Consider the following 15,558-nt stretch of genomic DNA (forward strand, 5'->3'; position numbering starts at 1 on the left):
TTTAATGTTGAAAACTGTTGTACCAATTAATGGAAAACATAAGTTACAGCTAAGATCTATTGTGAATAGTTATAAAGCGTTCGTCTCTCTGATTAGACTCCACAGTTACGATAGTTGCTCCTTGGTGCAGCTACTTTTTTTTTTGTTATCGCAGGGTACACATATATTGACAATTACAAATCTGTAATCTAAGTAAGCTCGTTGATTTTAGTCTATTACAAATTTGTTTATTTAATAGGACTGCACTATATATTAGGAAACGGCTATTAGTTCAGCAATCGATTGTAAAAACTGTGCATTTATTTACCAATCATTGGCAAACAAAAACTTTGGAACGAACGCCTTACAACAGAGAAAAATTTGCTTTGTTGTGTCGGTGCGACGAGCGCATATGGAATATTTAGAGTTTAGAGTCTATCCTCATAGCGAAGGCAAAAAGAGACGATGTAAATTTTAGGATTTGATTATAGTGTCTACACATGCAGTTTAGGTTCAGAATAAGATTATTTTGTGTGTGATTTTGAAAAGGCGAAAAAAAAATGTGCCGGGGAAAGCGTCATTTGAAAAGTGGAGAATTCAATATTTTAAAAGATTTTAGTGATGTTCAAATAAAACAGTATTTTTGAGTGACCAGGAATTAGTTTAAAGAAATCCATGACTTAATTAAAGATAGTATTCAAGGCATAGACATAAAAAAGAATACAAGCCATCATTTTGTTTCTTTATTTGTTTGGTGTGTTTCTCTTGACGGAATTTTGCCAGTCTGTTACGTTCTTTGACTTTTTCTTTGTTCGAATATTATGGTTCTCCAAAGTATTGTGCAATTGGTTGGTTGGTTTCTTGCTAGATTTTTTTAAAACTTTGTTATCGCTTCTTGATCAGGTAATTCCATAGAGTTCTCTGGACAATCTCTTCGATCTTATCATGTTGTTTCTGTCTGATTCGGCTAAAGTGCTATCTTCACTATTTACGTCGACTACTTCCTCTGGGCTATTATCTGTGTATTCTGTTCACCAAAAAAGCAATGAAATTGACATGCTTCTTTTGGTTTTCCTCCTGAAAATATCGAAACTAATCTAGATCTCACAATGGTGTTGTTAGCATAAAACTCAGATTTTGCATAAAAAGCTTACGATTTCAAGAAACTATTTCAATATTATGTTCTTTTACATTTCTATTCAATTGAAATAAGTACATTTATTTATATTTTAGATATCTATCAACTGGTGATACATTCAGAGCTATCGAATTTTCCTACCGACTAGGCGAAAGAACTGTTTCTAATATTGTAACTGAAGTTTGTAAGGCTTTTTGCAGGACGTTACAACCATTATATTATGCCAACACCTACTGTGCAACTGTGCATTGATGGTAAACATATAATTATTAAAAAACCGTCACACGGCGGATCATCTTATTTTAATTACAAACAGTATTTTTCAATCGTATTGATATCAGTTTACCTGCACTGATGGATGATCAATGGGTAGATTGAGTGACGAAAATGTATGTGGTCATAGTAATTTAGGAAAACGACTAGGCAATAATTCTTTACAACTACCAGTTCAAGCTACTGTTACTCCTAACTAATCTAATGCGTAATTTTATGAATTTTTTAAATAATTACCACAACAAAATATTTACTTACAGGTAAATTCTAAAAAATATTATCTATTTTTAGGTAAATTTCTGACAATTTTGAGTTGTCCAGAGCTAGTCAAACTGTGGAATGTGCATTCGGCATGTCGAAGACCATTTGAATATAAAGTTGATACAGTGCATCACGTAGTAAAGGCTGCTTGTGTGTTCTTCTTCGATGATGTAGAAAATGATCGACATAAAGAATTTTTTCAATGGAGTGAATGGTTTTCAAGAAAATAATTTCTTTCCGAAACTATGCAGTCCGTCGTAATAGTCAATGACGTCATCGCGTCAAAATGGGGCGTGAGAATCAGCGATTTTCTTATGGATTTTTTAAAATATCTCTAGCGGCGCGTGTGATAGACGAAAACCGCAAATACAAAAAATGTTACTCGTGATGCGACCTATAACACTGTTTGAACCAATTGGCCATATTTTTTACGAATTTTGATTTGCGGTTAATAATTTATTTCCAAAAGTATAAATTTCACGGTCTTTTAGATTTTTGTCCACAATTGAAAAGAAAAGCCTAAAACAAAAGTCATAGCCTCGGATCTCCCGCATTTTCTGGCTCTAAAATTTTGCCGATCGGTTGAATAGTTTTTGAGAAAAATCATGTTTTTCTGTAAGACAGAATATTCAAAGAAAATTTTTCAAAATTTTTCAAAAAATATTTGGTGACATTTCATTACGCTCAATTTCTACTGTTTAGATGTGCGTACTTTAAAAGTTTTAGCTGTCCATACGAGCTATGTAAAAAAACTGGCAACAGAATCACAGCCTTCTTGTTATGGTCAATTATCATCACAAAGGGAGACCAATTTTCAGGTTTTTTGAAAATTACCGACGCACCCTGTAGATTTTTAAAAAATCATCAAGAATAAAGGTTTTTGATCCGGATCTTGCGCGTTGTTTGGATAAAGAATTTTTTCAATTGCATATACCGTCTTGGAAAAATGGTTTTTTTCTCGATACCCTGCAAATGCGGTTTTTAATTTTTAAAAAATACTTCTCGACCCCCCGGCCCCCCCGTTTCAATAGGCTTCGTTAAGGAGTTACACTCTATATATATATATATATATATATATATATATATATATATATATATATATATATATATATATATATATATATATATATATATATATATATATATATATATATGTCAAGTGGACAGCTTCAAATTTCAGGGACTTATCGTGTTTCATAGCAAAGTCCAAAAAACACATGAAAATCTAAAAAAACATATGGACGCCGTGGTTTGAGTGGACCCATTTTTTACTGCTTTGTGTAGCTTGTGCACTGCTTAAAAGGAGTCAAATTTGAAAGCCGTGTAGCAAACCGTTCGAAAGATATAGTCAATTAATGCCAAGTCTACAGAGAAACGGAGAACGGAGAACAGAAAAAAAAAGTTTTTTTTTTGACGCTGATCATTTCTGTACCAACCTACTACCTACCGTTGCCGAGATATGTGTCGTTGCCAAGCGCGTATACTTTGGAAAAATTCGATTTTATCGATTTTTCGAATGTAACAAGAAGCGCAAACGAAGCATTTTTGATTCGAGAAAATTTCAAAAAATATTTTAATTCACGATTGAGATCGGTATCAAATCAAAAAAAAAATCAAATGCAGTTCAATGGGGGTTGTGCTGCATTGCTTTCAATGTGCGGCTGGTCTAATAGTAAAACACGGTTCGACAAAAGACAGGGTGGAGTAAATGGTAGCGCAAAAAATAAGTAGACGTTATACAAGTTATTGGATGTGCGTTCATGGTTATTAGTACTGTAGTTTAGTTTATAAATTATTTTGTGAACTAACAATACGGTACACCTGTATGAAAAACAGACAGATATATTTTCGACCATAACATTGAAACGAACAAATAAAATGAAACTCCTGAATGGCCCTACCCAACTTTTAACGCATTGCGCCAAAAATTAATGGTAACAAATTTAAATATTTGGGTAGCGCTTGTTCCAGAATGCATTCGTATTATACACAACTAATATTTCATAATTAATGATGATTCTGTAATGTTTTTACATTCAATGCACATCGTTTTTTTGCTTAAACCGATATGGGAAATGTAACAACGATATTTATCATTTCGACAAATTATTTCGGCAATTTCTGATAAATTTCGACAAGGCAATTAAAAAAATAATTGGTCATAACGCCACCATAAATCACGAAGGCGTTATTAATTGCGATAATATTTTGTGTTGATGGTTCGGTTTACCGCGTCGTTAAACAAAACACTCGGTGTGATGTTTGAAACAAATCGAACCTAAAACCCGATTCGCAATTTGTTAAAAACGTCTTTCGTTCTTGTACTTTTGATACTTCCGTGCAATTTGATCTATTATACGTCTTTTATAAAATTGTTTTATTTTGGGGCAAAGCTTTTAAGCAATGGAAACAAAAGCTAATTCCAAATTCTTAATGGGTTTGGGTATACTGTAATTTAAGTCTTATTTAAACTGAGCCAACTAGCGTCTCCTTCAAGCAAACGAGGATTATAACGAACAAAATTTAAGTTTCGAGTAACTTTGAAAGCCCCCCGGATAATAATAAAGATCGGTTTAGAGATAATTAAAATAGAAAACCCTATCTTTATTGTTCGCCTAGAGACTTGAACGAGCCAACATTACTTTGTATATCAGTATAAAATTGGAACTGGTATCTATTGTCATCCGTTCTGGAATGTATCTGGATAGCATTGAAGCACATATGAATGACCTCAAAAAAAAATGATTAACTTGGAATGCAAGAAATTAAGGTAAGAATGAATCGTATAGCAGGCGAAAGTGCATGCCATCCAAGTCAGTGCAAGAATAGTGCTAGGGAAGCTAAATCCGATGACATAGATACCTGGAACTTTGCCGGTGCGAGGATGGTAAGGGTAAACTTAAACTTTCTAGCAATAGCACAATCGGTATCGACTACTTCTAGCCAATTACTAGCACATTCAATCAATTGAAGTCGCATAGTCGATACCGTTAGAGATTACTGGTAGCAACGGAAGTCTGACATGTCTGACCTCTACAAATAACGTAAATCCACCATATTAGATTTTGCCACATTCGCTCCCTGCTATTTAGACTACATTAAAATTAAAGTAGGTATTTTTAGGTATAAAATCTTTCGAAGTATGTATATTTATGTCTTACGTAATTTAATACGTTACGTATCTAACATATGTTCAATATAAGGTTCAAAAATAATTCAAATTAATTTTTTACTTTTATACGAAAACGCTAAAAGGCCACTAAAAATATAGTTTTTAAGTTTAGTTTTTACAAACTTTTCAGTTTTTTCAAAGAAACTTCCGCAGGCTACTGTAATTCTATTTTCACAACTTCTGGATTTCTCCTTTGTGGGTTGTCGATAAGTCGAATTTGCTGTTGTTGTGTCAATCATCCTGGTGACTTCTTCAGAGCTTAACTAAAACCGGTTCCCATTCTACTCTGTACCTGCTTATATATTGCTTTTTAAGAGAGATAAATACCTATAACTATGCATAGTTGAAAAGGGCTGAATTGTTTGTACATTCGATTGTGGGAAAACCCAGGATTATAGAGAGAATATAAGCATGACACTGAATTTGGCTAAAATTAGTGACCTGGAAATGTTCATATAAAAATTAAAAATTTTTATTAATGAAAAAGTTATGGGCAATTTTTAGAATGACCGGAAATTGAAAAATGCTCAATATCTTCCTTTTAAAACATTCCAATTACGACCACTCTGAACTCAGACCATTTAGAATTGAAACACATTATCTGCAACAAATTAGTATCATATTGACAATTAACATAGCCAGCTTAGATATATTGACGTTGTCATAATAGTATATTATGCAACAAATGCGGTAAGCGGCATTTTACTCACAAGATTATTTGATGCGAGCTGAGCGAGCGTTTAATAAACGAGTACCTTAAAAACTTTACCGAACGTGCTATACTTCTTCTACGACCGTTAGTTTTTGGGTACATTTTCGCAAAACAGTCAGAATTGACAAACGTCAAAGTTCAAAGCGTGGGAAATATCTCCGAAAACATCCGATTGCTTCCAAACCCGTGCGGTAAAATCCCGGAAATGTTCGAAGTGGCTCGGATTCGTGGGAAACGAAACTGACGTGGTAAAGTGACGCTTGCCGCACGCTAGATCGGTGTGTAATTAGGTATTTTCTATTCGGGAGTAGAAAATAGTATATGATGCAACGAGTGCGGTAAACGGCATTTGACTTACGAGTTTATTTGACACGAGCGGAGCGCAGCGCAGGGAGTTTTTAATAAACGAGTGAGTTAAAAAGCTTACCGAACGTGTTGCATCCTATACTTTTTCTACGACCGTTAATTTTTGGGGACATTTTCGCAAAACGACACAAATACATTCACTGACATGACCGTCAGAATTGACAAACGTCAAAATTCAAAGAGTGGGAAATATCTCCGAAAACATCCGATCACTCCCAAATCCGTGCGGTAAAATCCCCGAAATGTCCGAAATGGCTCGGATTCGTGGGAAACGAAACTGAAGTGGTAAAGTGACGCTTCCCGCACGCTAGATCGGTGGGTAATTAAGTATTTTACAGAGGAGAGTAGAAAAAATATATTAACAAACATATTTATAAAAAAGTCCATTTCATCTAGAGGCTATGGTTTAATACATTAATTTAAATTAATGTACTGTACTTCAATGAAACTTCAATTAGTATTTATAACTATTCATCTACAAAGATATGCAAATCGTCACAAATATGTTTAAAACGTTTGGCGGTATATTTGCAAATTTATTTTCCGGCGCTTCATATAAAACTGGCGGAATATGAGCGAAATTACCTATCAGAGCGTAATATCCCTGGGGTTCTTGTTTTACTAAATTTACCACAGGCGACACATCAATTTGCCCGCATCAAATCGGCTTAGTAAACCCTTTAAAATGCTATTTTATGTTGGCCAAATATTCACATTGCTATAAAAAAAAAAACAAAATCCCTATAAAAAGTAAAACCCTCCTTCGAAGTACGTACTCACTTCAATTTCCATCGGTTTGAAAAGTGCTTTAAAAGATCTTAATCGAAAATCTTTAATGCTTTGGCTTCTCTATCGGTTCGAGAAGTTTGCTTTTAATTTTCGAAGCATCTAAGCGGCATTATATATAGAAATGGTAGGTTGAGATAAAATTTTTTAAGTTTTAATATTGTTGTCACATTTCGTTTAAAGTTCGTTAAAACATACCTACTGTAGCAGATTATATAAAATAAATCGTCAGTGGCAATATTTTTAATAAATATATTATTAATCAAAATATATGGTCTCATGCTCTTCAGAATAGGTGATGTTATAAATCACATAAAAGATAATATTAACCAATAATAAGATACAGGAAATTGAATGTAAAACTCATTTTAACAAAAATTTTAGCAATTGGAAGTACAAATTTCTCATAAAGGAAGCTTCAAATCAAGATTTAGTAAGAGACAAAAAATGCTAACTACAAAAATTTAACTTTAAGTCCATACGGAATGGGGGTCAAAGGTTAACACACTTTCCATTTTTTTTATTGCAAAAATTTGTATTGTATTTAAAGTAAGATATAAAGAAATATGCATTATAAAAGGTAAACATTGTTAGCCGGTACATTGAAAACAAAGCGTCCAAATAAAAAGTTCTAATATTTTAGCCAAAATAGCTTAGCGGATTGACCTGCTTTTGTATAATAACATAAATATTTTTCTTAAGGCCGTCGTGTCATTTGTCGATCTAAAATATAAGAATAAAAATGAAGCACATGCAGTGGAAAGAAAAAAACAGATTAGTATTTAAAAAAAAAAAAATCAAATTCAAATTCTTCTGAGATTCAACGAAGTTGATATGCTTTTGGAATACAGGGCTACAGTATTGTATATATAAGTACGTCACCAGCACTTTTTACCGGAAACTCAGAAGAACAAGAGAATAGAAACATTTTTTTCTCTTTTCAAATCTGTCACTTTTTGGAATAATTCAGCACAATATTTTGAAAATCTGTTAGCAAATAAAACCTCAACAATGTGAAAGTGGTATATCAACGTGTGTTACTGTATGACAAGTTTTACATTTACATTTTCTTGGGAATTGTAAATATCGTGCACCAGTTAAGGCACCATGAAAAAAAGCAGGTCCAATAATTCGCATTCCTATTACTCCTGCCCAAACATTGATTCCGAACCGTTCTTGAAACTGTCCGGGACGAATAATTCTTTGATTATTTAAAGACCATTATCTGTTGTTGTGTCGGTTAAACATACCATTATTTGAAAATCGAAACTCATCAGTGAACAAAATTAAGTTAACGAAATTATCATTCTAGTCATGTTTACCTACCAGTTAATTACAATATCGAAGTCATCTTACAAAGTCAGCTTCATAAAGATGTCGATGAAGCTTATTATTATTATATTATTATAATATTATTAATGTTATTATTATACTTAAAAGAATAATTGCCGTGTTTTTTTCAAATTCTCCTCACAGATTCTCTTGAGATGTCTAATTTTAATGCCACTTCTCTTAGCGACACAGCTGGATTTAAATTGACGTATCCCAGAACATTGATTTCCAATTCTTCACATACAATAAAATTATCATGTCGAATATTTTGTGGATTTCTCATTTTCGATTCCAGCTTTCTAAAGAAAGAATGTGCAGGAAGCCGACGTCCCGGATAGTGGGCTGCATACAATACACGAGCCTGCCGAGAGTTTTTTCTGCATTCCCCGTATATCAGAAACATCAACTTTTTCTTCATTTGTAACTTGATTATTGTTTTCCATGGTAATCCAAATCGATTACACGACAAAATCGATAATCAGATGAAAATTTACAAAACGACTTGATGAACAGAAGCAAAGCCACCTAAGTAATATTTTGTTTTTATAAAAATGTATTTATTTCTCGGGTTTTTTCTTTCCTATGAGCTTATTTTTTTAACGAATTTTGAAAAATCTGATATCAAAATGTTGCAAGACAAGTACCGTTTTAAAAAACTTTTTGTTGTCATTAGGGTGCTATTTGAAAAAACTAGGTTATCCGAAAAAAATAATAGTTCATTACATTAAATGCTATTTGCCATTAGAGAAGTAAAGAAAAGTTTCATTTACAATTTTTCCCATGACCAACTGACCCAGTAAATAGTAGCCCCCTAGACACAGTTTTCAAAAATTAAGTCAAAATTAAAAAAAAAAAAAGAGAAAAACCATCCTAAAAAGTTACTGTCGTTTCCGCTCAAACCGGAAGTGCAACCATTGACTACATATTGTCAAAAAATTGGACATTCAGCCTATACTAACACTTCCAAATTTTAAATCGATATCTCAAGCCGTTTAAAAGTTAGAGGGTGTTTCCACTTTCTTGCGTCGATATACCTGCCTAACGGTTTACTCCTAGCAAATCTTAGCTTGAGTCAATTGAAGTTACACCAATTATTTTAGAAATCCTCCCAAAACTTTATTTTACTGTTCTGCAATGTTTTGCCGACGAATTGGAGAAATCCTTTGCAGTCGTCCATGTTATCAATTGCTGAGTGACTTTTTAATCAACTAGAGACAAAATCCCCTATTGTCACACTCCTTGAGGATTTGGCAAATGAATAGAGAATAGCGAACTTTCTCAGGTCACTTAGCAAAATATCCGCATTATCTCGTAGTCCTAAAACCAATGAAAAACTATATTTCAACACAAAAAGTAAGATACTGAAGTTTGTCCTCTTCGAAAATATAATTAATGGATATATAAATCTACCCTTTTGAACCATTTTAATCACTGTTTTTGGAAACCATCGATGAAATAATAATTTTATTATAACGCAATTTGCAAATGTGGATTTAGGTTCATTTTCCAATTCAATTAAAAGCTTTCGTTATTATATTCTCGTATTTAATTCACACATTTCATTAAAATTAGAGCTTATAATTCAATAGAGGTTTGTTATTTACCGATTACATTTAGTTAGTTTAAGTTTAGTTAGTCTAAAAACAATATTCCAATATATTACAAACTCCTGTAAAAAAGCAGAAATCTGTTTAAAAAAATGTCCCACCGAAAAGCACTTCATATTCAAATCAAGTTACGAGTAAGTCAGAAACCCCAATAGGGATTTCATAGATGCGAAAAATTTTTAATAATTTAAGAGGCTAACGATTTTTTACCCCATTCTGAATAAAAACCCGAGAAAGATAACGCGGACTCGGGCCCACTTTTTGTGTTTCTTTTTTTTCGCATTAAGTACCAAGAGGGCAAACAATTCCAGAGTTAGAGAATTTCGCCAGTTTTATTGGTGCTTAGTTCCGTTTATGCGTTCGGAAAAATATGGATATTATTATTAGGCGTATGAAAAATAATGTTTCTGTTGTGCCTCCCATTTTTTCGGCAATTTAAAAACTTTCAAATTGAAATTATTTCCGCTAGTGGTTCTGCCAAAGGAAAAAACAAACATCTTATAACTAATACTAACATGAACATGAAAAACATTAGCCAAACTTTTCCAAAAAGTCTTGATAGTTCGATTGAGTGTAAGTAAAAAATAAGGATAGCTGTATGTGCTGTTCTTTTGTTTTAGGTACTTATGTTCTTAGTTTATGCTTAAAGCTATCAGTTTCATTATGTTCTGTAAGTTGGAAACGTATCTTAGTATCATCATTAGTATTTCATTTCTCTTCTCATTTTTGACGCCTTTCTACTCTGACAAAAAAACATAAAAAAATCGGAACACAAGAAGCAAGAAAAAATAAAAAATTGGACCTAGAACACACTAATTTTTTATACAGCAACAGAGTGGCAATTCCAAGATCTATAAATATGTTCATTGGATGGCCAGTTAACTAATAAAACTACCAGCATTGTAAAAATTTGAAGAAGTAAACGAGAAAGAAAAAGCAACTGGATTTAATTTTCATCGAAAATACGAAATAACAAGACAACCTGATTGTGGTATTTCCGTTTACCATAGAGGTGAATATCACGAGTTCAGACTAATTAAAAATTCAAAAAAGTATTCAAAATAATGTCATATCTAAGGAATTATTTGGATTGGAAATAAGAAAGGTCCAATTTTTTCAAATTTTTTGGCAGAGATTGAAAAATGAAAATTAAATGAAAGTTAGATGCTGTGAGTGATTTATGAGATACCCTTTGTAATGTATTGTATTTAAAATTTATTCATATAATGGTGAAATAAAAGAATCTCGTAGTAGCTCATAAATAATAATGAACTTTAAAAGTAGTGATATAATTAAGAAAAACACACTAAAATGGGAACACGAAAATAACCGGGATATATTTACTTGCATCACTCGCACTCCCATCACTTTACGGTGAAGAATCGATTCGCAAACAGCACCTTTCACGTTGAAGTATCGCTCCCGCAATCAAGAGAACATTATACTCCAAAGAGCTTTTTAAAGCCGAATGGTTTGGCCGTAAAGAAGTCGACATATCACCGAGTCAAAAATTTGACACAGACAATGACGATCGATCTAAGGGAAACTCTATGTAGCCATTGTTACGAGTAATAATACGTTTGGTACGTAACGGCAAACGGAGGAAATTACCGCAATTTCGTCGAAGTACATTTCAGGAATATGGCATTATGTTTGCATTGTTTCAGTTTCAAAAAACCTAAGAATGGATGCCAGAATTTCATGATATTAAAAGCAAAGTCTGTCCAACTTCGGATGTTCGAACTCGCTTGTTACTTTCGAAAATCGATGATATCGAACCAAAAAACGAACTAATCAAAAAATTCTTAAACGAGAAAACGCAGAAAATTCGGCTCTATTATTCCTGTAAATTTTTCAAAAATGTACAGGGTGCGCTGCAAATTCAAAAAAAACCTGAAAAGTGGGTCCCCCTATTATTGAAAATTGATTATAACTGAAAGCCTGTGATTCGGATATCAGTTCATTTTACACATTCACCTGTTGTACAGGGTGTTCAAGATATTAAGTACAATATTTTAAAATTAACAGGCGTCTCAGATTTTTCACATTTCATCTGTTGAAAATCTTAAAAATTTCGCAATTTTTTTTAAAACATTTGTGAACCTAGAAATGGGGAAGATCCAGGACCATTACTTTTATTTCAGACATTTTTGCCATTATATACAGGGTTTTTCAATTATAGACAAAAATCTAAAAGACCTTGAAAATGGTTCTTTTCGCTATTAAATTATTAGCCGTAAATCAAAATTCATGAAAAATATCGCCAGTTGGTTTAAACGGTGTTATTGGCCACATCGAGAGCTACAATCTTTGTATTTACGGTTTTCGTCTGTCACATACGCTGTTCGAGATATTTGAAAAAATCCAAATAAAAATCACCGTTTCTCCCCATCAATGTGGACGCGATGACGTCGTTTACTATTACCACGTACTGCGGTTTTAGAAAACAAGTACTTTCTTGAAAACCACTTATTCTATTGAAAAAAAAATCATATACCAAGAAACGTGGGAGATCCAGAGCTATAACCTGTATTTCGAGCATTGTTTGATTTATATACAGGGTGTGTCGTTTATGGGCAAAAAATTTCCGTTTTTGGGTGTAAATTATGGATAAATGGGGATAAATGAAAAACTGTTAAAGATGCGCTAATTTGATTTGAACAGTATCGTAAACTGTGTCAAGAGAGAGTTTCAGGTTTCGTCAATTATAAATGGCGCGCGACAATGTCTCCCTCTTGGGCAAGAAACTGCGAAGCTGCTTCGCGCTACGCGCTGCGAACTTTCCCCACCCACCGTCGATTTTTCGAAAGCATTCTTGTTTCACTTGTTTTCAAACTATATCAAAATGTGATTTTTTTTGCGATTAGGATGAACATCGATATCATTCTTGTTTTTCACATTCAACAAATATGCTAATTCTTCAGTCCTTTTTTTTGAGTAGAATGGAATAAATTTTCAATATCTTCTACTTTTTTGTGATTGTAAAGTTTATTTTTTTATAGGCAACTTGGTTTCCGCATTTATGTGAACAGTGTTGAACCTTTATTGTAAGTTAATTACCTATATTAGCATTATACGTTCGAAATGTATAGATAATTTGCAGAAAGAAGTTGACGAAGTCTCAGCAGCTCACCCGCTCTTATTGGTTGAAAGCAACATTTGTAATGACGGCTGGTAATAGTTGAATTTCTCCAGAATCATGGTGATAAGAACTGAGCCTTGCGCGAAACTTCTAGGTGAGCGACTGTACTCCTAACATTGCCAATTTCTGGTTGATGATTGATTTTTGATAGCATGATCTACTAAATTTGAATCAGGCCGCTTCTACTCCAAAAATTTTTGGACCATAAAATAAAATATTATGCAAAATGACTAACGGAAATAATCTTAAGCATACAGATAATTTTTGCAAATGAAAATCAAGACTTATTTTCGACATAAAACTCTGTCCACAGTTATATCACTACGCGAATGATCTATGCATAAATGTAGTCAGTTTTGAATGTCACTGTGTTTGATTTTCAAAGTTATGCCACCAACTACGTAAATATTAACGCATAGTAGTAGCAATAGTAGTAGTAGTAGTAACAACACCAATATTTCCAGTAAAATAGGAGAAATTGTGGGTTATGTGGATATATCAGCAGGAAATTAGAGGAAATTTAGGGGATATTACGGATATTAGACTAATATTACAGGGCAATTATAGTTCATAACCAAACTCTCGGGATGGCACTAAATGCTCACTGAGCTAAACCACAGAAACTAGGTTGGGTACTCAATACACCTTTTCAAATATATTGGTACTGAACAGCGCAATTTAAAATTTTCTGAATTCCTCCTGCGTTTCGCGAAACGTCAGCAGGTTCGATTCATCAACAACCGATGCAGGAGGAATCCAGAAGATTCATAAAAAGTAAATTTACCCATGCACTTTTTATTTTAACTTACAGACGCGACTGAAAATGTAGCCTTGAAATTAGTTCGAGAGAAGGGAAACAAAAAGGTGGCAGTTACTTTTTTTAACTATATTTTTGAATAGAAGCAGTAATTAATTAAGTATCCACCCTAATTTCTGTCGTTTAGCCCACTGTAATATATTTCTAATCTCCCACAATATCATTATCATTATATATCTGCATCAAACCCTACAGTAGCCTGTAGAGGTTTCTTTGAGAAATTAGATAAATACTTTATAAAATAAATACAATTAATTAGTTGTCCCAGTCAAACACACTGGTACTTAAGCAGATTAGTATTGTTAGAATTTAATACAAGGTGGCTATTGATTCGATATCAAAAAAAAAAAAGGAAAAATATCATATTCATGTCAGTCCGGAAATGCTTAGTTTACATTGTACGAGGGGTCCTTAAGTCAGTCGTAGGTTACGTTCCAGTAATGAAGCTGATCACTACCAATTTAATTACAGCATTTTTGCCGTTGTATATTCAAAAGACAGACTATGAAAGGTGTACAGGGTGACCTCAGTGCCTTTCAGACCACCAACAATATTGGGAACTACATACAATTTGTAACGAGAGCTCCAACGTAATAGTGAACATGCACTGTCATATCACATTATGCTTTTACCGAAACTTTCATTCAAATAAATTTAAAAATTCATTTTCAAATATGATGGATTATTTTTTCTTAAAATAACGTACATAAATCATATCTAGGTCATCCTGATGAATATACTCTGTAAGTAATTACTTACAAAAATGAAATCAAAATTTAACTTTGAACGTAGAACTTTAGTGCCAAAATAACCACCCCTCCAAACGCATTTCAGTGGCAAATTTCGGATAGAAATTGGCTTCCAAGTTGTAATTAGTTCGCATTAAAAGTTACTTCAGGACTAAGAGGACACCCCTGGCTTACATTATTTCCTAAGGCAAACCACAGCGCTGCCAAAAGACACACTTGATGAACAGCAAACATTTTAATGACGCCTCTGGAAGTTTTAATTGGTCATTATGGTTCTAAATATGTGATTAAGTTACTGTAAGTTCTTGCAAACAAAATAATGGGAAGCGTTATAATTTAATTCCGGCGGTTTGGTTGACTCATTGCATGAAAGTGATAAGCAATTTTTATACAGAGAAAATTAAATTTATTTGAATAGTTGGCAAGTTTTTGTCAAAATTGACTCACTTAATGGTTGCTGGACGAATTCGATTTTATTATGGATAAAGTCGGGTTACAGACGCGAGCTTTCCTTGCATACTGATTTCTTATTAACACTGTCCACTGTTCTGTCCAATGACTACTCCTATAATTTCATCGACTAATGAAAAACATACATACCTACCAACTTGGCTCGCTTTCAATGTGTTTTCATTTAAATAAAGCAATAAATAAATAGAAAGAAGATATTCCCTTCATAATAGCAAGTTTACAAAATTTCATCAAAATTCGAAAAACAATAAGTGTTATAATTGAATAAAAATTGTTTTATTTTTCGCTTTAAATCGTTTTGTATATTTAAAGCCTAGCAATTTAGAGCATAATAATTATAATGAAGCTTTAGTCATAAAATGTCAATGAATTATCTCTACCAAGATGATATTGCGGTACGATCTAATTATTTATAAGTGGTGATATAACTATATCATGACATACTCTGTAAATTTAAAATATATTGGAACTAATGCTATGTAACAATTTTCGTTACTACATTTTCTTTGAAACTTGACGAGGTGAATGTTATTAATTCCTCATTACTGCTTACGTAATTGCCATAATTTTGCCATTCCGCGTTATCGGCCATAAAAGTTTTGTTTACAATGCAATTAAAAATTATTGTAATATCGAATATTGCTTTAGAAACTTAAATCTGAACAAGTTCAAACAACTATAACTCCCTCTGCTTGCTCTTCATTTGTATGTGTTTTGTGTTTGTTTTTTTTTTTCGTCTTTTCTTTTCTTTTT

The 15,558-nt window shown here is 32.9% G+C and overlaps 1 protein-coding gene across 1 annotated transcript in view; it reads right to left on the bottom strand.

Moving 5' to 3' along the window:
* Positions 1-15,558, bottom strand: part of LOC132697377 (cyclic nucleotide-gated channel rod photoreceptor subunit alpha) — a 210,123-nt gene that overhangs the window by 40,257 nt on the left and 154,308 nt on the right. The gene's annotated exons all lie outside the window — the stretch shown is intronic.

The sequence above is a fragment of the Cylas formicarius genome, unplaced genomic scaffold (assembly GCF_029955315.1).
Source record: "Cylas formicarius isolate icCylForm1 unplaced genomic scaffold, icCylForm1.1 PGA_scaffold_1__22_contigs__length_36826433, whole genome shotgun sequence".
Lineage (NCBI taxonomy): Eukaryota > Metazoa > Arthropoda > Insecta > Coleoptera > Brentidae > Cylas > Cylas formicarius.